Source organism: Coregonus lavaretus, assembly GCF_964263955.1.
Source record: "Coregonus lavaretus genome assembly, chromosome: 11".
Taxonomy (NCBI): domain Eukaryota; kingdom Metazoa; phylum Chordata; class Actinopteri; order Salmoniformes; family Salmonidae; genus Coregonus; species Coregonus lavaretus.
Genome location: NC_139998.1, coordinates 3480146 through 3506230, shown reverse-complemented (window position 1 = coordinate 3506230; position 26085 = coordinate 3480146). Strand labels below are relative to the sequence as shown.

General features: G+C 42.3%; 1 protein-coding gene across 1 annotated transcript in view; it reads left to right on the top strand.

Moving 5' to 3' along the window:
• Positions 1-26085, top strand: part of cd82b (CD82 molecule b) — a 49646-nt gene continuing 23561 nt past the window's right edge. Inside the window, exon 1 of the mRNA XM_084171043.1 lies at positions 1-76. The gene's annotated coding sequence lies outside the window, so the exon portion shown is untranslated. The remainder of the gene's footprint in view (positions 77-26085) is intronic.

The window sequence follows — 26085 nt, the reverse complement described above, 5'->3', positions numbered from 1 at the left end:
CACACGCACAACGGAACAGACAAGAAGACGTAGGTCCGTTACAGCCAACTGTTCTCTCCACATTTTACACCAAAAAGTAAGTATTTGTATATTTGTGGGGTTAATAGATGTTAGTTAATATTAGACAAGTCACAAGAGGTATTTATGTGCCACGTTTACTTGTTTTGTCAGCTTTCTAATGACACTGAAAACTTTTGCTCTGATAACTCGAATGAAAGTTAGCACGTGATTTCGCTTGTATGGCTAGCTAGTTTACATGTCTGAATTCAGCTAAAGTTATCTGGTTTATAACTGGGTCTGACGTTGGGTAGCTAGCTATTAGTAATTTACTGTGAAGAACATTTGATAGGGAAATGTGCTATGCAAAGTGGAACTTCCTATCACATCGCCATGTTATGGACAGCTGTCAAGCCACGGGGTAGATAGAGAAACGATGAGCGATCGCTATGCGCCCTGGTTGATTTTGGTGATTAGAAAGAACGTTGTTGGAACATTTCCCCCCTGTCTGTACTGTACTCTGTGTAGCTACAATACAGTAGGTCGATTTGTGAAGTTCACACTGCTTGCGTTGAATAGAGGACACAATCTATACATTTGGTTTTTCCTTTGTTTTGGTCTTGGTCTTGAGAGATGGACCTATGACATGGGTGTTGTAGCTGCTGCCTTGGTGCAATAAAACTTGGTGTAAACGGATTCTGTGTCCATGTGTCTCCTCCACTTTTTCCTGTGAGCTGACAGTTGTTGTTGTTAAACGGAGAGTGCAGGGGACACTATCAAGGTATTACAATATTTAACCCCAGGGGAGGGCTATACCATGCGAGGGTAATGGACGTGACAAATATAAAACATTTCTTAATGTATAAACAGACGCTTTTTTATCAGTTTCCCGTAAAAACGTTGAGAAAAAATCATAGAATTCCACATGCACTATGCAGAATATGGTCCTATTGCATATTGTGGTCCTATTGGGTATGACCGCTAGGGGGCAATGAATCTGAAACCAAACACTTGGCCTCTAAGTCCTTTATAAAGTGGCCACTTGCTGTTGTGTTCGATAGTGATCACTTGAGTCTGCAAGTGTTTTGGCCAAAATTTGCATTGAGTTGTTGCGCACTCCACGTCCCAACTGACACTTATCAATATTCCAAAATGCTAAATCCATTTGCGAGCATTGTCTTCCTCATGACTCACTCACTATGAAACACTGGCACTGGGGCGGACCGAAGCATCAGCTGATTTAGCTTGTTGTATTCTGCCTACTGCTAGCTAGCTTCAATGACAAGCAGGAAGGAAGGAAAATTATGTGGATATATTGAAGCAACATCTCAAGACATCAGTCAGGAAGTTAAAGCTTGGTCGCAAATGGGTCTTCCAAATGGACATTGACCCCAAGCATACTTCCAAAGTTGTGGCAAAATGGCTTAAGGACAACAAAGTCAAGGTATTGGAGTGGCCATCACAAAGCCCTAACCTCAATCCTATTGAACATTTGTGGGCAGAACTGAAAAAGCGTGTGCGAGCAAGGAGGCCTACAAACCTGACTCAGTTACACCAGCTCTGTCAGGAAGAATGGGCCAAAATTCACCCAACTTATTGTGGGAAGCTTGTGGAAGGCTACCCGACACGTTTGACCCAAGTTAAACAATTTAAAGGCAATGCTACCAAATACTAATTGAGTGTATGTAAACTTCTGACCCACTGGGAATGTGATGAAAGAAATAAAAGCTGAAATAAATCATTCTCTCTACTATTATTCTGACATTTCACATTCTTAAAATAAAGTGGTGATCCTAACTGACCTAAGACAGGGCATTTTTACTAGGATTAAATGTCAGGAATTGTGAAAAACTGAGTTTAAATGGATATAATGGAGTCATAGTCAGATTTGCCGAAAGGAGGGTGGGGGAGGGCCTTATAACCATCCCAGAAGTTCGAGGATTTTAGCAGCGTGAGTACAACAGTTGATATGTTGATAGAACTTCGGCAGCCTAGTCCTCAAATTTGCTTTGTACAATAAATGCAGCCTCAGGATATGTGGTTTCCAGTTTGCATAAAGTCCAGTGAAGTTCTTTGAGGGCCGTCGTGGTATCGGCTTGAAGGGGGATATAAACGGCTGTGACTATAACTGAAGAAAATTATCTTGGGAGATAATACGGTCTGCATTTGATTGTGAGATATTCTAGGTCGGGTGAACAGAAGGACTTGAGTTCCTGTATGTTACTACAATTACACCATGAGTCGTTAATCATGAAACACACACCTCCGCCTTTCTGCTTCCCGGAGAGATATTTATTCCTGTCTGCGCGATGAACTGAGAACCCATCTGGCTGGACCGATTTCGACAGAATATCCCCAGAGAGCCATGTTTCCGTGAAACAAAGTATGTTACAGGCCTTGATGTCTCTCTGGAAATAAATCCTTGCCCGGAGCTCGTCGAGATTGTTAACCAGAGATTGAACATTAGCGAGTAGTATACTTGGAAGCGGTGGGTGGTGTGCACGCCTCCCAAGTCGAACCAGCAGGCCGCTCCGAGTGCCTCTCCTCCGCCGGCGATGTTTTGGGTCACCCACTGGAATCAGTTCAATTGCCCTGGGGAGCGCAAACAAAGTATCTGCTTCGGGAAAGTCATATTCCTTGTCATAATGCTGGTGAGTTACCGCTGCTCTGATATCCAATAGTTTTCCCCAGCTGTATGTAATGATACAAAACACTTTCTGAGCTAATAATGTAAAAAAGAATACTTAAAAAAAACAAAATACTGCAAAGTTTCCTAAGAGCTAGTCGCGAGGCCGCCATCCTCGTCGGTGCCAGGTAAGAGTTAGTAAACAGCGTTGATAGGGGACAGAATGCGGTCGGACCATCATGTAATTGGCATATACATTACTCTTACTGAATTTCCACGTGGGCAGGGATATTGGAAATTAAATCAAAGCCTATTGGATGATAACTTGTTTATAACTAGGACAGAGGAATTTAAAACTGATTTTTTTCCGACATAACATACAGTGGGGGAAAAAAGTATTTAGTCAGCCACCAATTGTGCAAGTTCTCCCACTTAAAAAGATGAGAGAGGCCTGTAATTTTCATAATAGGTACACGTCAACTATGACAGACAAAATGAGAATTTTTTTCTCCAGAAAATCACATTGTAGGATTTTTAATGAATTTATTTGCAAATTATGGTGGAAAATAAGTATTTGGTCAGTAACAAAAGTTTCTCAATACTTTGTTATATACCCTTTGTTGGCAATGACACAGGTCAAACAGGCCTGGACATGTACTGGCTTAAGCAGGGGGACACGTCTGGCACTGCAGGATTTGAGTCCCTGGCGGCGTAGTGTGTTACTGATGGTAGGCTTTGTTACATTGGTCCCAGCTCTCTGCAGGTCATTCACTAGGTCCCCCCGTGTGGTTCTGGGATTTTTGCTCACCGTTCTTGTGATCATTTTGACCCCACGGGGTGAGATCTTGCGTGGAGCCCCAGATCGAGGGAGATTATCAGTGGTCTTGTATGTCTTCCATTTCCTAATAATTGCTCCCACAGTTGATTTCTTCAAACCAAGCTGCTGGTTTTAAATGTTTTAAATGTTTTATTTCTTATTTCTTACTTTTATTGGTGCGTGACTGTTATTGAAAGTTGTATTGTCAATCTTGTTTTGTATTTAACGCCACTTTAAATGTGTACATGACACTGCAACAAAATTTCCCCATGGGGACAATAAAGTAAGTAAGTAAGTAAGTACCTATTGCAGATTCAGTCTTCCCAGCCTGGTGCAGGTCTACAATTTTGTTTCTGGTGTCCTTTGACAGCTCTTTGGTCTTGGCCATAGTGGAGTTTGGAGTGTGACTGTTTGAGGTTGTGGACAGGTGTCTTTTATACTGATAACAAGTTCAAACAGGTGCCATTAATACAGGTAACGAGTGGAGGACAGAGGAGCCTCTTAAAGAAGAAGTTACAGGTCTGTGAGAGCCAGAAATCTTGCTTGTTTGTAGGTGACCAAATACTTATTTTCCACCATAATTTGCAAATAAATTCATTAAAAATCCTACAATGTGATTTTCTGGATTTTTTTTCCTCAATTTGTCTGTCATAGTTGACGTGTGCCTATGATGAAAATTACAGGCCTCTCTCATCTTTTTAAGTGGGAGAACTTGCACAATTGGTGGCTGACTAAATACTTTTTTCCCCCACTGTAGGTACAGCAAATCCCCTTATTGTATGGGACACTTTTAAATGTGCCTTTACAGGCTATGCAATTCAGTACTCATCTCGAAAAACAAAAGCAATTTAGGACAAAAGAGTCCACACTCACAAAGGAAATAGAAGGTCTAACAGAACAGATAGATATCAATAAAAACTGTAACATTGAGGCTCAGAATAAATTAGAGGAAAAACAAAAAGAAATGGAGAAACTTATTCAAGAAAGATCAAGTGTAATATATATTATAAAAAATAAAGCAAACTGAATGGAATATGGGGAAAAATGCACCAAATTCTTTTTTAATCTTCAACATAGGAATGCTACCAAAAATAATTTACTGAAACTGGTTACAAATGACGGAGTCACCCATGATTCACCAAATTATATTTTGAAGGAGGAAACAAAGTACTTTAAGCATATGTTTTCGTTTCAGTCGCCTCCATCTCATCTAACTGAAGCAAATTATAGAGATTTTTTTTCTATTGATAATGTAAAATTAACAGCTATACAGAAAGACTCATGTGAAGGTGAAATTACAGAGGAGGAACTTCTGAATGCAATTAAAGACTTTAAGTCCGGGAAAACTCCAGGGTTGGATGGCATACCAGTCGAGGTATACCAAACCTTTTATATACTCAGAGGACCGTTATTAGCATGTTTTAACCACTCCTATGTAAATGGTAGATTATCAGACACTCAAGAAGAAGGTCTGATTTCATTATTACTGAAACAGGATACAAGTGGAAAATATAAAGATCCAGTCCATTTAAAAAAATTGGAGGCCCCTTACACTTCAGTGTTGTGATGCAAAAATTCTAGCAAAATGTATAGCGCATAGAATTAAAAAGGTATTGTCGGACATTATTCATTCTAATCAGACAGGTTTTTTTACATGGGCGATACATTGGAGATAATATAAGGCAAGTACTGGAAACAATAGAATACTATGAAAAATCTGTGAAACCAGGCCTGCTATTCATAGCAGACTTCAAAAAGGCATTTGATAAAGTACGACTGGGGTTTATATATAAATGCCTGGAGCATTTCAATTTTTGACAATCTCTTATAATTTGGGTTAAAATCATGTATAGTAACCCTAGGTGTAAAATAGTAAATAATGGCTATTTCTCAGAAAGTTTTTAACTGACACGAGGAGTGAAACAAGGTTGTCCACTATCGGCATACCTATTTATTATGGCCATCAAAATGTTAGCTATTAAAATCAGATCCAACAATAATATCAAGGGATTAGAAATCCAGGGCTTAAAAACAAAGGTGTCATTGTATGCTGATGATTCATGTTTTATTTTAAATCCGCAACTTGAATCCCTCCACAGACTCATAGAGGATCTAGATCCATTTTCTAACACCTCTGGATTACAACCAAATTATGATAAATGTACAATATTACGTATTGGATCACTAAAAAATAAATAATTTACATGACCATGTAGTTTACGAATAAAATGTTCTGATGGTGATGTGGATATACTCAGAATACATATCCCAAATGAAATAAATGATCTCACTCCAATACATTTTAATAGAAAGTTAGCAAAAATAGATAAGATCTTGCTACCATGGAAAGATAAATACCTGTCAATTTGTGGAAAAATCACCCTGATTAACTCTTTAGTATTATCCCAGTTTACCTATTTGCTTATGGTCTTGCCTACGCCTAGCGAACAGTTTTTTTTTTTATTATATGAGAAAAAAAGATTCCATTTCATTTGGAACGGCAAGCCAGACAAAATTAAACGGGCCTATTTATATAATGAATATGAATTCGGAGGACAGAAATTATTAAATATTAAAGCATTAGACCTATCACTAAAAGCTTCAGTCATACAAAAGTTATACTAATCTATAATTGTTCTCTAGAAAATTAGTAATATTGTCTCACCTAATGTTCAAGAATGGCCTTTTTCCCTTTATTCAGATTTTCCCTTTACAACCTCTCACTTTCAGTTTTTTGAAAAGGAAATAACCCCCAAATATCACTATTTCTAAAACAAGCCATAGAAAGTTGGTTGCAATTTCAATTTAATCCTCCAGAAACGACAGAACAAATATTGCAACAAATATTGTGGTTAAACTCAAATATACTAATTGATAAAAAACAATTTGTTCACACGCAGCTAACAAAAACATATGGAAATATCTGCTCTACCCAAAATTACAACCAAATAATTGCAGCATTACCGCAAAAATGGAAGAGGAAAGTGGAAAGGGGAAAAAGTAAGGAACTTGTCTGTCTTGCATTAAAGAACTGAATTGGTTAAAGAAAATTGTGATAAATAAAAAAGTATACCAGTTTCATTTAAGGACCAAAGGATTGAAAGTCTTCCCATATAGATTGCAAAATAGTTGGGAAGAGATTTTTGACGTAACGATTCCATGGCATAGTGTTTATGAACTGATATGCAAAACGACAAAGGATTCAAAACTTAGAATTTTTCAATTTAAATTATTATATACAATTCTTGCTACCAATAGAATGTTATTTATATGGGGGATGCAATCTTCCCAGCTATGCAGATTTGGCTGCGAAGAGACAGATTTGTTTTGGTACTGTCCATTTGTAGCTTGTTTTTGGACACAGGTCCAGGAATGGCTAAAGGATTGCAATATTTACCTGGAGCTAACCCTGCAGATAGCACTACTGGGTGATCTGAAAAGTCATAGTCAATGACTTTCCATGTTTGAAGTGGGCCTGTATAAGCCTTTATTTGGCAAGACAGCTGTGCATGGCTGCATCTCACTCTAGTAGGCTGTTGGTTATTTGGATCTCCATTTGCCTTTTGTTTACTGCGTTTGTTTACTGTTAATGTAACTAGCCTAAATGTAGATTGTGTCATGCCTTTATCGATATGATATTTTGTTTACTAGGCCTACTACTTCTGTTCTGTTCGCATTCGCAGGTGTGGGTATTCTATTCTATAATTGCCCATCTATACGGCATTGCTGTAGGGCGCTGTCCATTGTGCTGATTCAGCGCAGCAGAGATAGGCTACAGATTTCAAAAGCCCTCAATTATCTCAGAGTCTCGGCATTTGAACTTTGTTTATTATGGTATAGCGTGATTATATAAGCAGAATTCAATATACTTCCAATGCAAGAACCCTAAAAAATGTAGCCCCCTCTGCGATTTCAACTGCCCCCTTAGTCACTTTATCTTAGTGCCGGGTCTGGTTGGGCCGGCCCAGGTTTATGGTTTGCTCAACATTGTAGCCTATAGGCCTATAGTCCAACGCGTTTCCATTGCTGTGGTGAGAGAGAGAAATGTGCCTGTATCTCTCACAGGACTAGAATGAGATTCACTTGATATGATCTCTCTCCCTCTCTCTGCTCTGATGCATGCAACTCTCATCACGCCAACGTTGCACTTCATAATTTATTTCCTTATAGAATCATAGCCGCGGGAAGGGTGCTGGATAAATTGAAATACATTCGCCAAAGTTATAGAATTACTGCTGTCTGATCAAAAAGAGATTCAATAATTCTGACTACTACACCAGGAGTAGGCCTATAATTTAGCCATGATCAATAGCTTATTTATTTTTGTATAGCCTAGCTGTGGATTGTGTGTAGCCCAATCACAAGGTATGTCTACAGTCGAGAACGCGCGGCAAATCGCGAGAAAACACAGGTTGGAAAGCAAATGGATCCTGCTGAAAAGAGAAGACTAATCAGTTTGTAGACTACCAAGTTATCAACTTCCAAATAGACCTATTCAGCGAACAGCGTTGTTTTACAAAGTAAAACAAGAGAGAGATAAGCTTTTGGCACATGCGCATCGTCCATCGCCAGGAGTGAGCTGCGCATCATTGGGTGAGTCAGTGAAACTGGAAAGCTCTTTTAGGACTAATTTTCACCTCATATTGTACAATATGTGTGTCTCCACACACCTAGGCCTAGGCTATTGATGGATTCAAGAAAAGGTTGTTTTTATTGATCTCAGATTCTCAGTTTGTCAGTGTCTAAGTAGCCTGTCATTTCGATCATTTGTGAGGTATTAAAATTATGTAGAATTGCATGAAATGCGTTTATAAAGGCCACATTTTCCCCAGACCCTAGACTACAAAAATTTTTCCCCATGTATAACTTCTGCAAGTGCCTTTCTTTACTCTACTGCTATATGCCATTATGTAATAGCGATGATAATGCATGCAATGCTTTATTATAAAGGTGATTTTTTTCAAACGTTTCGGGTAGCCTTCCACAAGCTTCCCACAATAAGTTTGGTGAATTTAGGCCCATTCCTCCTGACAGAGCTGATGTAACTGAATCAGGTTTGTAGGCCTCCTTGCTCGCACATGCTTTTTCAGTTCTGCCAACACATTTTCTATAGGATTGAGGTCAGGGCTTTGTGATGGCCACTCCAATAACTTGACTTTGTTGTCCTTAAGCCATTTTGCCACAACTTTGGAAGTATGCTTGGGGTCATTATCCATTTGGAAGACCCATTTGTGACCAAGCTTTAACTTCCTGACTGATGTCTTGAGATGTTGCTTCAATATATCCACATCATTTTCCTTCCTCATGATGCCATCTATTTTGTGAAGTGCACCAGTCCCTCCTGCAGCAAAGCACCCCCACAGCATGATGCTGCCATCCCCGTGCTTCACGGTTGGGATGGTGTTCTTCGGCTTGCAAGCCCCCCCTTTTTCCTCCAAACTTAACGATGGTCATTATGGCCAAACAGTTTTGTTTCATCAGACCAGAGGACATTTCTCCAAAAAGTACGATATTTGTCCCCATGTGCAGTTGCAAACCGTAGTCTGGCTTTTTTATGGCAGTTTTGGAGCAGTGGCTTCTTCCTTGCTGAGCGGCCTTTCAGGTTATGTCGATATAGGACTTGTTTTACTGTGGATATAGATACTTTTGTACCTGTTTCCTCCAGCATCTTCACATGGTCCTTTGCTGTTGTTTTGGGATTGATTTGCACTTTTTTGCACCAAAGTACGTTCATCTCTAGGAGACGGAACGCGTCTCCTTCCTGAGCGGTATGACGGCTGCGTGGTCCCATGGAGTTTATACTTGCGTACTATTGTTTGTACAGATGAACGTGGTACCTTCAGGCGTTTGGAAATTGCTCCCAAGGATGAACCAGGCTTATGGAGGTCTACACATTTTTTTCTGAGGTCTTGGCTGATTTATTTTGATTTTCCCATGATGTCAAGCAAAGAGGCACTGAGTTTGAAGGTAGGCCTTGAAATACATCCACAGGTACACCTCCAATTGACTCAAATGATGTCAATTAGCCTATCAGAAGCTTCTAAAGCCATGACATCATTTTGTGGACTTTTCCAAGCTGTTTAAAGGCACAGTCAACTTAGTGTATGTAAACTTCTGACCTACTGGAATTGTGATACAGTGAATTATAAGTGAAATAATCTTTCTGTACACAATTGTTGGAAAAATTCCTCATGCACAAAGTAGATGTCCTAACCGACTTGCCAAAACTATAGTTTGTTAACAAGACATTTGTGGAGTGGTTGAACAACGAGTTTTAATGACTCCAACCTAAGTGTATGTAAACTTCTGACTTCAACTGTACATAGGCCAAAGCAGTCTCTAACATGAAGGGTAAAGTACCGGGTGGGAGACGGCTAGTAACAATGACTAAGGTTCAGGGCAGGGTACTTGGCGGAGGCCGGCTAGTGGTGACTATTTAACAGTCTGACGGCCTGGATATAGAAGCTGTTGGTCAGCATCTCGGTCCCAGCTTTGATGAACCTGTACTGTCTCCTCCTTCTAGATGGTAGCGGGGTGAACAGGCCGTGGCTCGGGTGACTGAGGTACTTGATGATCTTCTTGGCCTTCCTGTGACACTGGGTATTGTAGATGTCCTGGAGGGCAGGCAGTGTGCCCCCGATGATGCGTTGGGCTGGCCGCACCACCCTCTGGAGAGCCCTGCAGTTTTGGATGGTTCAGTTGCCGTACCAGGCGGTGATAAATCCCGACAGGGTGCTCTCAATGGTGCATCTGTAGAAGTTTGTGAGGGTATTAGGGGCCAAGGCACTGTTGCACCTTCTTCATCACACTGTCTGTGTGAAGGGACCATTTCAGGTCATCAGTGATGTGCTTAGTGAGCTTAGTGATGAGCTTGGTGGGCACTATGGTCTTGACGGCTGAGCTGTTGTCGATGAACAGCATTCTTACATAGGTATTTCTCTTGTTCAAGTGGGATAGGGCAGTGTGCAGTGCAATGGCATTGCGTCATCCGTGGATCTGTTGGGGCGGTATGCAAATTGTAGTGGGTCTAGATTGTCGGGTAAGGTGGAGGTGATATGGTCCTTATCTAGCCTCTCAAAGCACTTCATGATGACATAAGTGAGTGCTACGGGGCGATAGTCATTTAATTCAGTTACCTTCGCTTTGAAGCAAGTGGGACAGCCGACTGGAGAGATTCAAAATGTCCGTAAACACTCCAGCTAGTTGGTCTGCACATGCTCTGAGGACACGGCTTGGGATTCCTCAGTCCTAGCCTCCTCCTCAAAATGAAGATCCAAGATTCCTCTCCTCTATCCTTCTTGTCCCATGTGTTTTGATAAGGAGGCAAGGAAGAGAGGATACGAGGAATCGAGGAAAGTCAAATGGAGATAGAGCCTCAGTCTGAACATGGTGTAGTAAGTGTGGCCCTGTTGCTGAGCCCCAGTAGTAGCATATGGCCACAGCTTTCTCCTTTTTCCTCCTTCTCCTGAAAAATCAATTCACTGTTTGAAAAATTCAGACTACAACATAAGGACACTGTTCAGCAACTTTTAGGCTAACTAGCCTACTCTGCTGGATTAAATAGCCCCAGACAGTCAACAAACATGGATAGAACTCATAGCTTAAGCCTATTTCTTTGGTTGATTTAAATCCTCAGTGTCTGTTTACCATTGAGGAATAAAGTCATACAATCTCCTTTAACACTAGAACGGCTGGGCATTGAGCCCTGTTCAAGCTAATGAGCAATCATTCTGACTGCAACATTCTAACAGTGTAATTAATACATTTCATATACGCTATCGCAAAAATAATAATTTGTTTATGTTTATGAAGGTCTTGGGTAACATTATATTTCAAATAACACAATAGCATTTTCATTATATTATGTTACTGTAGGCTATACAATGAGTGTACAAAATAATAGGAACACCTGCTCTTTCCATGACATAGACTGACCAGAGGAATCCAAGTGAAAGCTATGATCCCTTATTAATGTCTCCTGTTAAATCCACTTCAATCAGTGTAGATGAAGGGGAGGATTTTTAAGCCTTAGGCAATTGAGACATGGATTGTGTATGTGTGCCATTCATAGGGTGAATGGGCAAGACAAAATATTTTTGTACATTTTAGTCATTTAGCAGACTCTCTTTTCCAGAGCGACTTATAGTTAGTGAGTGCATACATTTATTTTTATTTTTTCATACTGGCCCCCCGTGGGAATCGAACCCACAACCCTGGCGTTGCAAAAGCCATGCTCTACCAACTGAGCTACAGGAGGATGATTTAAGTGCCTTTGAATGGGGTATGGCAGTAGGTGCCAGGCGCACTGCAATGCTGCTGGATTCTTTTATGCTCAACACTTTCCTGTGTGTATGAAGAATGGTCCACCACCCAAAGGACATCCAGCCAACTTGATACAACTATGGGAAGCATTGGAGTCAACATTGGCCAGCATCCCTGTGGAACGCTTTCAACACTTTGTAGAGTCCATGCCCCAACGACTTGAGGCTGTTCTGAGGGCAAAAAGGGTTGCAACTCAATATTAGGAAGGTGTTCCTAATATTTTGTACACCTAGTGTATGTAAAAACAAAACACATAACAATTCAATCTATTTTATTTGTGGAGTGCTTTTGTTGCAACTATGAAACAGAAAGCATGTGTTGGAACACTGTAACAGCGTATTTTTATAACAACAATATACGACCAATATACAACCAATATACAACCTATATACAACCAAGACGCACGATAAGCAAGATGTGCGGTCAAATTATGAAACATCAGTTGCCTAATAAACATAATTATAAACTCTAAGTGTGCTTGATAAATAGTGAAAATCCACACAAAAGCAATAATGGCATTATAATTTATAGTGTCGATGTGACAGCATATAAAAATAGTAAATTGTTGTCAGCTCGTGCTTACATGGTGTGTGTCTTGAAGCAATGGAATCAGTTGGAGCATGTCCATGTCACATAAACAACAAAAGCTAGTGATTGCGTTGCTGACGTTGTTTTTTGCTTGAGATGTAGGGCCTTTTCTCTCGGTGATGACATTTTGTGCTAATAATCGGCCCGTAGCATTGTCACCGGCTTACGGTGCTGTCCCTTTCTCTCTCCGGTCTCAGTTTCGTTTGGTGGTGGCACGGGAAACTGCTCAGTACGCACCATTCTGTCTTTTTTGCACTTAGGCCTCGAGGCTCAGAGGTGTAGATTCAGGCTGAGGCTCAGAATCAGAAGAATAATCATCAGAGATGTCATGATTCATTTCTTCCCCGCCATCTGAGTCATTTTTATTCAGATTTTGTAGCAACGCTAACGCAGCATGTGCATCCATTTTGTCTTGGTCTTCTTGCCATTGGAAATTACACATGCCCTAACTATGTACTCCAAGTAGGCCAGAGTAGACTACTAAAACTGTTTCAAATCGGTGGACTGAAATAGGGTACATACCAGTTTAAGATCATAATTAGAATGTATCAATACAATAGAATGGCCCGCCCTGTATGTAACCTATATCAAAATAACTGCAATCAAGCGCTTCCTATAGCCATCGATGAGCTTCCTGCACCTCTGTACTGGCAGTTTGGGCCACTCCTCTTGTGCAAGCTGCTGCAGTTCTCCCAGATTTGAAGGGTGCCTTCTCCCAACTGCTGTTTTCAGATCTCACCACAGGTTTTCAATGGGACTTAGATCTGGACTCATTGCTGGCCACTTCAGAACAGTCCAGCGTTTTGTCTTGAACCATTCCTGGGTGCTTTTCGAAGTGTGTTTGGGGTCATTGACCTTCGATGGAGAGCCAGCTTTCTGACACTGGGTCCGACATTGCGCTCCAAAATGCCTTGGTATCAGTGGAGGCTAGTGAGGGGAGGACGGCTCATAATAGTGGCTGGAACGGAGCAAATGGAATGGCATCAAACACATGGAAACCATGTGTTTGATGTTGTTGATAGCGTTCCACTTATTCCGCTCCAGCCATTATCACGTGCCCGTCAAGGTACCACAAACCTCCTGTGCTTGGTATTCTCCTGATTTCATGATGCCATGCACACGTTCAAGGCGCCCAGTGCCAGAGGCAGCAAAGCAACCCCAAAACATCACTAAACCTTCTACATGTTTGACTTTAGGGAAGGTGTTCTTTTCTTTGAAGGCTTCATTTTGTTTTCTGTAAACATAGAGATGGTGTGCTTTTCCAAAAACATCTAATTTGGTCTAATCTGTCCACAGGACATTCTCCCAGAAGGATTTTGGCATGTTCAGGTGTGTTTTGGCAAATTGCAGTCAGGCTTTCTTATGTCTCTCTCTCAGCAGTGGGGTCCTCCTGGGTCTCCTACCATATAAACCCCCTTTCAAAAAAATGACATGCCCTCCTAAAACTGGTTATAACTCCAGTTCAGTTTGTGATATTAATATTTTAACAACAACAGTGTGTTATATAGACTTATTTAGAAAAAGTCAAGGACGGAGGGGGGCATGACTTTAAAAATGGCAGAATAATAAAATAATGTAATTAATGAGCAGACTGCTTTAGCGGTTCTAGTGTTAAATATCTGCTGCTACTGTACTTAGGCCTTTTCCTAGAACACATTTTGTCAACTTCAAGGCCTACTTGTTTTAATGTGCTCGACTAGTATATCTGGTTCTGATCAATCCTGTCCTTACAAGTTAATAATTAGGCCTATGTAATAACAACTAATGGTGTGTGTTTGTGTGTGTGTGTGTGTGTGTGTGTGTGTGTGTGTGTCGTCTGTGTCTGTGTGTGTGTGTGTGTGTGTGTGTGTGTGTGTACTGTATCTGGTCTCAGTGTGAGACTCAAACTGACCCTACACCCTGCTCATATTTAGAGCTACGACACAGTAGTGCCCTGCAGCGATTGCTCTGTCATGTGAGTGGAGGGAAGGGATCGTGTAGGCAGACAGGCAGGGTGGGCTGAGAGGAGCAAAGCATATGTGCGTGTCTGTGTGTGTTAAGCCCAATGAGAAGCACCGATGATCCAATGTAAACTTGGCCTTATTCACGGTATGCCGATGGGTGTATGATTACCATGGGAACATCCCTTGGCTTGTTCAGTGGATAAAAGAAGTTGTCAGAGAAACATTATGAATTGTGTTTCTCTCTGTGTGTTTGGCTCTCGTGTATAAAAGTCACAGTCTCACTCAGGCTTTAGACAAGTGAGAAAGAGAGGTTGAGGCTTTCATTAAGAGTCCAATAAAATCTCCAATAAACCCAACTTTATTGTGTAGTGTTTATGATTTCAATGCAACATTTCTATAGACTTACGCTAGACCTAGATGTCTTTATAGAGTGCTACTTTTGCTGTCTTTGTATGAGCCTGAGTGACCCTTCAGTGGTGTAGGATTTAATATCCCCTACTGCTGAACCTCTGCTGAGTTCGCCACAATAAAGTGTCCTAGTAAAGACATCAGTCATATTTTGTGTCGAAGCTGCTTTGAGGCTCAAGTGGGGGTTCCCAGTCTTTCCTTTCGTTTTGTCCTGCTACCGTTGACTATATTTATGTGTGGGCTAGACCTATATTTGGTTGTTGAGAGGGGGTAACAAAGGGGGTTGGATAAGCACACGTAGCCAGGCCTATACAGTGGGGGGGGAAAGTATTTAGTCAGCCACCAATTGTGCAAGTTCTCCCACTTAAAAAGATGAGAGAGGCCTGTAATTTTCATCATAGGTACACGTCAACTATGACAGACAAAATTAGGAAAAAAAATCCAGAAAATCACATTGTAGGATTTTTTATGAATTTATTTGCAAATTATGGTGGAAAATAAGTATTTGGTCAATAACAAAAGTTTCTCAATACTTTGTTATATACCCTTTGTTGGCAATGACACAGGTCAAACGTTTTCTGTAAGTCTTCACAAGGTTTTCACACACTGTTGCTGGTATTTTGGCCCATTCCTCCATGCAGATCTCCTCTAGAGCAGTGATGTTTTGGGGCTGTCGCTGGGCAACACAGACTTTCAACTCCCTCCAAAGATTTTCTACGGGGTTGAAATCTGGAGACTGGCTAGGCCACTCCAGGACCTTGAAATGCTTCTTATGAAGCCACTCCTTCGTTGCCCGGGCGGTGTGTTTGGGATCATTGTCATGCTGAAAGACCCAGCCACGTTTCATCTTCAATGCCCTTGCTGATGGAAGGAGGTTTTCACTCAAAATCTCACGATACATGGCCCCATTCATTCTTTCCTTTACACGGATCAGTCGTCCTGGTCCCTTTGCAGAAAAACAGCCCCCAAAGCATAATGTTTCCACCCCCATGCTTCACAGTAGGCATGGTGTTCTTTGGATGCAACTCAGCATTCTTTGTCCTCCAAACACGACGAGTTTAGTTTTTACCAAAAAGTTATATTTTGGTTTCATCTGACCATATGACATTCTCCCAATCCTCTTCTGGATCATCCAAATGCACTCTAGCAAACTTCAGACGGGCCTGGACATGTACTGGCTTAAGCAGGGGGACACGTCTGGCACTGCAGGATTTGAGTCCCTGGCGGCGTAGTGTGTTACTGATGGTAGGCTTTGTTACTTTGGTCCCAGCTCTCTGCAGGTCATTCACTAGGTCCCCCCGTGTGGTTCTGGGATTTTTGCTCACCGTTCTTGTGATCATTTTGACCCCACGGGGTGAGATCTTGCGTGGAGCCCCAGATCGAGGGAGATTATCAGTGGTCTTGTATGTCTTCCATTTCCTAATAATTGCTCCCACAGTTGATTTCTTCAAACCAAGCTGCTTACCTATTGCAGATTCAGTCTTCCCAGCCTGGTGCAGGTCTACAATTTTGTGTCTGGTGTCCTTTGACAGCTCTTTGGTCTTGGCCATAGTGGAGTTTGGAGTGTGACTGTTTGAGGTTGTGGACAGGTGTCTTTTATACTGATAACAAGTTCAAACAGGTGCCATTAATACAGGTAACGAGTGGAGGACAGAGGAGCCTCTTAAAGAAGAAGTTACAGGTCTGTGAGAGCCAGAAATCTTGCTTGTTTGTAGGTGACCAAATAATTATTTTCCACCATAATTTGCAAATAAATTCATTACAAATCCTACAATGTGATTTTCTGGATTTTTTTTCCTCAATTTGTCATAGTTGACGTGTACCTATGATGAAAATTACAGGCCTCTCACCTTTTTTAAGTGGGAGAACTTGCACAATTGGTGGCTGACTAAATACTTTTTTCCCCCACTGTATATGAGGGACATGTTTTACCACCAGTTCTTCTTGATAGAAGGGGGTTACTTTGGGTGGCCCTGGCCCTGTTTCTATTTGGTGCTATATAAACCTAATCCTGCCCTGCCAATGGAAGACTTGGGGAAAGTGTCCCAATTTATCTAGCTACTTCTCTTATTCTGTGGCCTTGGCTTTCACACTTCTCTAATCTGTGGTTAATCAGACATTACACAGGCGTCTGTCTGGGGGAAATAAAACCTCTGTGATGAGCATCTTCACACACACACACATACTTGCTCGTCCTCATTGAGGCAAGAATCAGTGATAAATATTAGGCTACTGATTATACAAAGCCAGTTTGGGTCAAAGTTCAGAAAAACAGCGCCGCTTTTGTCTGGATCTCGACAGTCTATTCAACAGTCTATTAAAAGCAAATAAATAATGATGTTTTTCTTTTCCATGGAGAATAGGCCCAAGGTCTAAGCAGTCAGACCAGCTCTTATAGTTGACTGATCTGTGTTTGCCTTACACTGTCTGGATTAACTGTTCAGCCACAGTTTGACAATCAGTGGATTGTAGCAGCCTAGGCTAGGCTAAGCTATAGCCTACACTCAAGTTCAAAGGAAATTAACAAAACCTTTAAAACTGAATGGGAAAGAGAACATAGAGAGGGGGGAATGTGGTGGACTTTTTAAAGAGTGTATTTTCCTATTACTAAGATTTCAACTTGTTGTCTGTTTGTCTCAGGAGTCTGAGACAAACAGACAAGTGGTGGAGAGCTTGACTGTATTATTCTTAGGTTGCTGGTTTGGTTTGGGTGTGTTCGCCTCCGAGTGTCGGTCAGAACGCATTGATGGGAAGACACAGTGAACGGTTTACTTGAATATAGACAGTATAAAGAGCACAGTATACACATGGGCAACCAGATGACCTTCAGCCTCGTATGGAGGGAGCTGCCAAGACGACATCCTTCACTCCACCAAGTCCCTTCCTCTCCAGCCAGGCCAGATGGGACACAACTCCAGATAAGTGGGAGACCTTCAGATAGTACAGGTCCGTCCCAGGCCCCCATCTGACCCACAATAGCAGAAGGATGAGCCACAGTTGCAGAGTAAGGAGTCAGCACATCAATGTCTTTCCACGGTCTACAACGGTTATTGGGAACACAGGAACCGACTTGCAGAGCACAAGCTAGTGAGAGACTACATCCAGAGAGAGAGAGAGCCCAGCTGCGGAAGTCCCAGCGAGCCATGCAGGTCAGTCTCACTCAGTTACGTGAGCTACAAGTAGTAGTAAAGCTCACAGTGACTCTCCGCCCCGTGCTGCCACAGCTCACATCCCACTCCTTGGCTAGCCTCTCTCCCACTAAGCAAGCCTCTACAGAGCTCATCCCAAGGCATCCCACCAGCAGAGAGCGTTCCGCTGGCACCACCACGGCCCGTGTCAGAGCCTGCTGACGGAGCCATCACCCAACGAAGAGGATAAGGCTTGTGATGGACAGAATGACAGCAGTGAGTGGCCTGATCCCCCACCGTGGCCTCCAGTTAGTGACGAGTCACTGCTGCCGTGTCAAGTCTACAGTGCGGCTACCATGCTCCAGACCACCATGGTGCTACAGCCCTCTCCGGCCACAGGGGCTCTGCCTACCCCTGTCCTGGAGCCCAGACCCCACAATGTAGTGGAGGGCTAAAGTTGCTGTTTGGTTTGGGTGTGTTCACCTCGGGGTGTCGGCCAGAACACATTGATGGGAAGACACAGTGAACGACTGAAAACGAACAGTATAAAGACCACAGTATGTCTAGGGCTATGGCTGGATCACTAGGAAAGCTACTGCTTATACCACTGGTCCATAACAGGGGGCCAGGGTTCAGGTCTCAAAGCACACTTTCCACTGTGCTCAGAGGGCGCTTTTGGTACTGCAGTTTAGATGAAGCCGAGCCCAAAAGGACCAATTTTAAAGTCCAATTTAAAAATTCCTAAAAAGACACTTTCGTTGTCACCTTTGTACCAAAAAAATCCATTGAATTTTTCCAGTAATTATCTTTGAGGCTGATTTTTTTACTCCATCAGTAGCGAGTAAATACATTTACATTTACATTTAAGTAATTTAGCAGACGCTCTTATCCAGAGCGACTTACAGTTAGTGAGTTATTTTATTTTACTTTTCATACTGGCCCCCCGTGGGAATCGAACCCACAACCCTGGCGTTGCAAACGCCATGCTCTACCAACTGAGCTACATCACGACAGGCCTGATGGAAACAGCTAATTTGTCGGTAAACTTTCCAAATGTCGACTGAACAAAATCCGGTAGACAAGGTGGGATCTTTTTGTGTCTGTAAAATAAATTATGCAAGAAATGGCGGTGGAAAAGCTTTTTGTGCAAATATTGATTTAAAACCATTATATCGAAGTGAACTTGGAGTCAAGCGATGACATGTTGTGTGGTCCTCCCACTACGATTTGTGTGCATGCAATTTAGTAGGCTACAAATTAATGAAGTTATGATGAACTTCACAGGGTGGTGAAAATGTAAACTTGATGCTCCTTTCCAATAAATATTGAGGGACTTTTTCTGGTGACATGATGACCGATGCTTTTGAAAATTTTTGAAAAATAAAAAAGCTCGCTCTTTTGTCCATAATAATCTCATCATGTAGGCTATACCCGCACTGTATATGCTAGCTGTTGGCTAGAGCGCATGTGCCAATACCAGTGGGCAGATTCTCTATATAACGGACATTTTTTGTGACCAAAACATCAGTAGAGTTGAAAATGCGATGTAAACCCATTTAAATTGTATTTTGTATTCGGTACATGGGAATTTAACCGTAAAAGTAATTGTTATGTGCACTACGTCATCACGCACAGCCTTTTATCCGCAACAAGTCAATTTGATGGAAACATCTCTGGTGGGAAAATGTGTATATTGTTTGTATGCGGATTATGAAAATCTGTCGCCAATTAGATGGAAATCTAGCTATTTGCAGCTGACAATATTAACATTTAATATTCATCCAATGTCTGCCGTGCTTCTAGATGACACAATGATGTCGTCGCTGCTCACACTTTCTCCAGTACGCACTGAGTGCTAGTGCAGATGGCAGCGACCACGAAACTGCGTATGCGAACGTGAGTAGATTACGTTGAAAACAGCGGGCGTCCATATTGGAAGCAGTCTCCAGTTCTTTTATACATCAATGATCTATAAATATGGATGTGGAAGGCTGAATGAGTGTGTGGTTTTCCTATAGGAGGAAGCAGAAAATAAAGTGCCATTAATATCAAGAATACACATCAATTAGACAATAAAGGCATCACTGTTATCGTGACTGCTGTATATTACTAAGACACGTGATGCCCAACTTCTATCAACACGTCTCCTTCGCCACTAGGGGCGATCAATTCATAGACCACTGTTACTCAATCCACAAGCAAGCATACAAAGCCCTCCCTCGTCCTCCCTTTGGCAAATCAGATCATGTCTCTATACTCCTGCTTCATGTTAACGAACAGTTAACGAACAGAAGCTAAGCAGGAAGGACCCATAGCGCGCTCCATAGAGAATTGGTCTTCCGAATCGGAAGCTATGTTGCAGCACTACTTTGCTAGCGCTGACTGGAATATGTTTCGGGACTCCGCCGATAGCATCGACGAGCTAACCACCTCCGTCTTGGCCTTCATCAGGAAATGCATCGCCGACGTTGTCCCCACAGTGAAGGTTTGCTGCTTCCCCAATCAAAAGCCCTGGATTAACACTGAGGGACGCGCTAAACTAAAGGACAGAGCTACCGCACACAGGGCTATTGCAGCCAACACAGAAGGCTATGGCTGAGGACACGAACGTGTACAAGAAGTCCCGCTACGACCTCCCCAGAGCCATCAAACAGGAAAAAGGACAATATAGTATCAACGTGGAATCATATTACTACCGGCTTCGGGACTGGATGCATGTGGCAGGGGCTACAGTCTATTACGGATTACAAAGGTAGACCTAGCCGTGATCTATCCAACGATGTCTGTCTACTAGGGCTGTTGTGGTGACCGTATTATTGCCACACCGGCAATCATGAGTCATGACCGCAGTAAAATTCCACTTGACCGTTGAGTCATGGTGTTCTCCTCTTATGCACTCTGGACATGCTTTGATTGTACCCAACTCACTAACGACCATCAGGTTCTAATGGCCTGGTACTCAGGGCTCTATTGTCCCTCTAACCACTCTGACATCAATGCAAATACAATTGAAAATCACATCAAACACTTATCATCAAAACAGTATACTGCTTCTAAAACTCACCTCACTGTGATGATCAGTTTGAAGAAAGAAGTTCAACAGCAGGTTGAAAATGAGTGTAAAACATGGTCATTGTGGATGTTGTTTCAAAGCCTAACACAACACACTTTCTAAGGTGATGATTAATTCAAAACATCCATACGCATATTAGAGTTTATGCAAATGCTTATGAGCCCAAGCCCGAAAAAAACCTGAATTAAAATTATGTTTGTGCCATTATACAATACATAGCCTACAGCATTTTACGCATTGGCAGAAAAACATAAAACAAAACTGATTTAAGATGTTTTTGGTACATAATTGGTCTAGCCTATAGGCTACTCCAAAATTAAACACATTTGAGTAATCGCCTTTGAGTGTGGACTGTATTATTATGCATACTGGATGGATACCTGATGCTACGCTCCAAAATGTGTATCCACGAGTCTGGGAGAGAACAAATAGCCCTAGGCTATGCTGTTGGTTCATTGATTGTGCAGGGCGGCTTACAGTTAGCCTGCATTTGATTTTGAATAGCCTAGTAATAGGGATTGTTTTAATATTTTCATAATTAATTGGGTAACTCATTACCTTTAGCTACAGAATATCTCACCACTATGCTCTTCCATCTCCTCCTCTCTCTCCTTTATTCCTTTCTCGAGCGCGCAGCGGGGCTGTCAACAGTTTAGTGAAATATGTTTTGTTGCGAGAAAGTGTTACTATCTGTTCCCGAACAGATTTCACTTAGTTTCCCAAATTAAGCACTGGGTAGCTGCAGGAACAGGGTTGGAGAGCCCATGGCATACAGTTTGGGCGGAATATCACCTGTCACGCAGCAACAGCATTCTCCTCAAACAGTGGTTCTCAGTAGCTCATATTAAGCACAGCTCCGCTATAAAACCGAAGTAGCCTACCCTGCATCATTGAAAAACGGACCGGCGGGACAGCGTGCAGCCTCCATTCGCTATTCGAGTGCACACAGATGACATGTCTTTTCCCCCTGCCCATTTGATAATGGGCCATTCTAAATCGAAACTAATTTGACATATTAGTAAAGACAAGATTAAAAATTGAGAATGTGCTGTGCAGACTGAGGCAAGGAACAGAGCGCAAGCTTTTTTTGCGACTTTCTCAAATCATCAATAGCCTATAGTCGCACCATGCAGCCCACATATGTTTTCATTTCTAAGACATTCTAAGGTTTGTATCATTCACAACTAAAGTTGCCAAATAACTCTAAATCTAGCATATAGGACCTGTTTCAAATGATCACTGTTACGGTCAACATAGCCACTTCATATGCGCATTCGGTCTGGAATGGGAAAAATACCCTCTCTAAGTTCAATTATATTCTTCTTACTATAAAATCATATAATGTAAAAGAATGCCTATAGCCTATGGCATGGAGCATAACCAGATAACATACAGTAGGCCAACTCATATTCTGTTCTTCTGAAATACATTTTCTTCATATCAGAATGTTTCTTTAGACCTGACTAAAATAAATAATGGATTTATTGTAATGGTGTATATGAAATTGATTTATTATACTTTTTTTAAATTTAGATGTTCCAAAGGCGCGCATCAGCGGCTTGTATGCAGCTTGTATGCATGGAGGCCTGGAGAAGCTAAGCGTGTTTGTTAATTAACGGTCAATTACCACCGTGAGACTGGCAGGCTTTTGCATGACAATAACCAGCTGACCACATTTCATCACCGCCACAGTCCTACTCTGTACCAGACAAACTCAATGCATTTTATGCACGTTTCGACAATTTTTATCGCGCAATTTTACATCTAACTAGGATGTTTGGTGCAGTATTTCTCAAGTGAAAACATTTCCATGAAAACGAGTCGTCTATCGTTGAATGACAACAAACACTTCATTGAAGAATCTCTATTGTTGATCAATCACCGACGAAGGGGTGTAGACTTTGGCTTCAGAACTTCGGCTTGCATCGAAAAAATGTTGTGTGCACAAACAGTCGAAAAAAAACCTTGCCAAGGGCTAAAACAAACAACAAATGCACAATGTCGTCATAATATATGCACAAACTGTTCCGAACTGTTTCGGACGCCTTAAGGCTACCTGCCAGAATGACTAACATCTGTAATCATGAAGTGCTTTGAAAGGCTGTTCATGGCACACATGACTTGCATCATCCCACACACCCTAGACCAACTCTAATTTGCATACCGCCCCAACAGATCTACAGACGATGCAATCTCAATTGCACTCCACACTGCCCTTTCCCACCTGGACAAGAGGAATACCTATGTGAGAATGCTGTTCATCAACTACAGCTCAGCGTTCAACACCATAGTTCCCTCCAAGCTCCTCACCAAGCTCGGGACCCTGGGACTGAACACCTCCCTCTGCAACTGGAGCCTGGACTTCCTGACGGGCCGACCCCAGGTGGTGAGAGAAGGCAACAACACCTCCGCCATGCTGACCCTCAATTGAGGGAGAGGTTGTTGTCCTGGCACCACACTGCCAGGTCTCTGACCTACTCCCTATAGGGCAGTGTGGAGTGCGATAGAGATTGCGTCATCTGTGGATCTGTTGGAGCGGTATGCGAATTGGAGTGGGTCTAGGGTTTCCGGCATGATGGTGTTGATGTGAGCCATGACCAGCCTTTCGAAGCACTTCATGGCTACCGACGTGAGTGCTACAGGGCGGTAATCATTTAGGCAGGTTACCTTCGCTTTCTTGGGAACAGGGACTATGGTTGTCTGTTTGAAACATGTAGGTATTACAGACCCAGTCAGGGAGAGGTTGAAAATGTCAGTGAAGATCTTGCCAGTTGGTCCACGCATGCTTTGGGTACACGTCCTGGTAATCCGTCTGGCCCTGCGGCTTTGTGAATGTTGACCTGTTTAAAGGTCTTGCTCACATCGGCTACGGAGAGCGTGATCACACAGTTGTCCGGAACAGCTGGTGCTCTCATGCATGCTTCAGTATTGCTTGCCTCGAAGCGAGCATAAAAGGCATTTAGCTCATCTGTTAGGCTTGCGTCACTGGGAAGCTCGTGGCTGGGTTTGCTTTTGTAGTCCGTAATATTTGTCAAGCCCTGCCACATCCGACGAGCGTCAGAGCCGGTTTAGTAGGATTCAATTTTAGTCCTGTATTGACGCTTTGCCTTTTTGATGGTTCGTCTGAGAGCATAGCTGGATTTCTTATAAGCGTCCGGATTGGCTCGCTGTGGATGTTGCCTGTAATCCATGGCTTCTGATTGGGAAATGTACTTACGGTCACTGTGGGGACGTCGTCGTCGATGCACTTATTGATGAAGCCGGTGACTGAGGTGATATACTCCTCAATGCCATTGGATGAATCCCTGAACATATTCCTGTCTGTGCTAGCAAAACAGTCCAGTAGCGTAGCATCCGCGTCATCTGACCACTTCCGTATTGAGCGAGTCACTCAGACACAACCTGTGCTACTGCTAAAATGATTATTACACTGCTGTCCATTGATTATTGGTTGACATTAGTAACTATTTTTCCTGCTACTGGTCACTATTATTCCTGTATTACATGTATACATTACCATTAGTATATTACCATAAGTATTTATGTATTCCAGCTACCAGTCACTTTTCAGCCCTGTTTACATGTACAGTGCATTCGGAAAGTATTCAGACTTTTTCCACATTTTGTTACGTTACAGCCTTATTCTAAAATAGATTAAATCATTTTTTTTCTTCATCAATCCACACACAATACCCCATAATGACAAAGCAAAAACAGGTTTTTAGAATTTTTAGCAAATGTATTACAAATAAAAAAACAGAAATATGACATTGGTCCAAGCATGGCACACCTGTATTTGGGGAGTTTGTCCCATTCTTCTCTGTAGATCCTCTCAAGCTCTGTCAGGTTGGATGAGGAGCGTCACTGCACAGCTATTTTCAGGTCTCTCCAGATAGGTTAGATCGGGTTCAAGTCCAGGCTCTGGCTGGGCCACTCAAGGACATTCAGAGACTTGTCCCGAAGCCACTCCTGCGTTGTCTTGGCTGTGTGCTTAGGGTCGTTGTCCTGTTGGAAGGTGAACCTTCGCCCCAGTCTGAGGTCCTGAGCGCTCTGGAGCAGGTTTTCATCAAGGATCTCTGTACTTTGCTCCGCTCATCTCTCCCTCGATCCTGACTAGTCTCCCAGTCCCTGCCACTGAAAAACATCCCCACAGCATGATGCTGCCACCACCATGCTTTACTGTAGGGATGGTGCCAGGTTTCCTCCAGACGTGACGCTTGGCATTCAAGCCAAAGGGTTCAATCTTGGTTTCATCAGACCAGAGAAGCTTGTTTCTCATGGTCGGAGAGTCCTTTTGGCAAACTCCAAGTGGGCTGTCATGTGCCTTTTACTGATGAGGTGCTTCCGTCTGACCCCTCTACCATAGAAGCCTGACTGGTGGAGTGTTGCAGAGATGGTTGTCCTTCTGGAAGGTTCTCCCATCTCCACATAGGAACTCTGGAGCTCTGTCAGAGTGACCATCGGGTTCTTGGTCACCTCCCTGACCAAGGCCCTTCTCCCCCGATTGCTCAGTTTGGCCGGGCGGCCAGCTCTAGGAAGAGTCTTGGTGGTTCCAAACTTCTTCCATTTAAGAATGATGGAGGCCAATGTGTTCTTGGGGACCTTCAATGCTGCAGACATTTTTTGGTACCCTACCCCAGATCTGTGCCTTGACAGTGTCGGAGCTCTACGGACAATTCCTTTGACCTCAAGCTTGCTTTTTGCTCTGACATGCAATGTCAACTGTGGGACCTTATATAGACAGGTGTGTGCCTGTCCAAATCATGCCCAATCAATTGAATTTACCACAAGTGGACTCCAAACAAGTTGTAGAAACATCTCATCAATGGAAACAGGGTGCACCTGAGCTCAATTTCGAGTCTCATAGAAAAGGGTCTGAATACTTATGTAAATAAGGTATTTCTGTTTTTAATTTTTTTAAATTAGCAAACATTTATAAAAAACTGTTTTCTCTGTCATTATAGGCTATTGTGTGTAAATTGATGAGGAAAAATAATAATTTAATCAATTTTAGAATGAGGCTGAAACGTAACAAAATGTGGAAAAAGTCAAGGGGTCTGAATACTTTCCGAATGCACTGTATATCGTACGACCAGTCACTTTTTTATGTATGAACCCACCTCAACCACTCCAGTGCCCCTGCATATTGAATAAGGTACTGGCACTGATCTGTATATATTTGC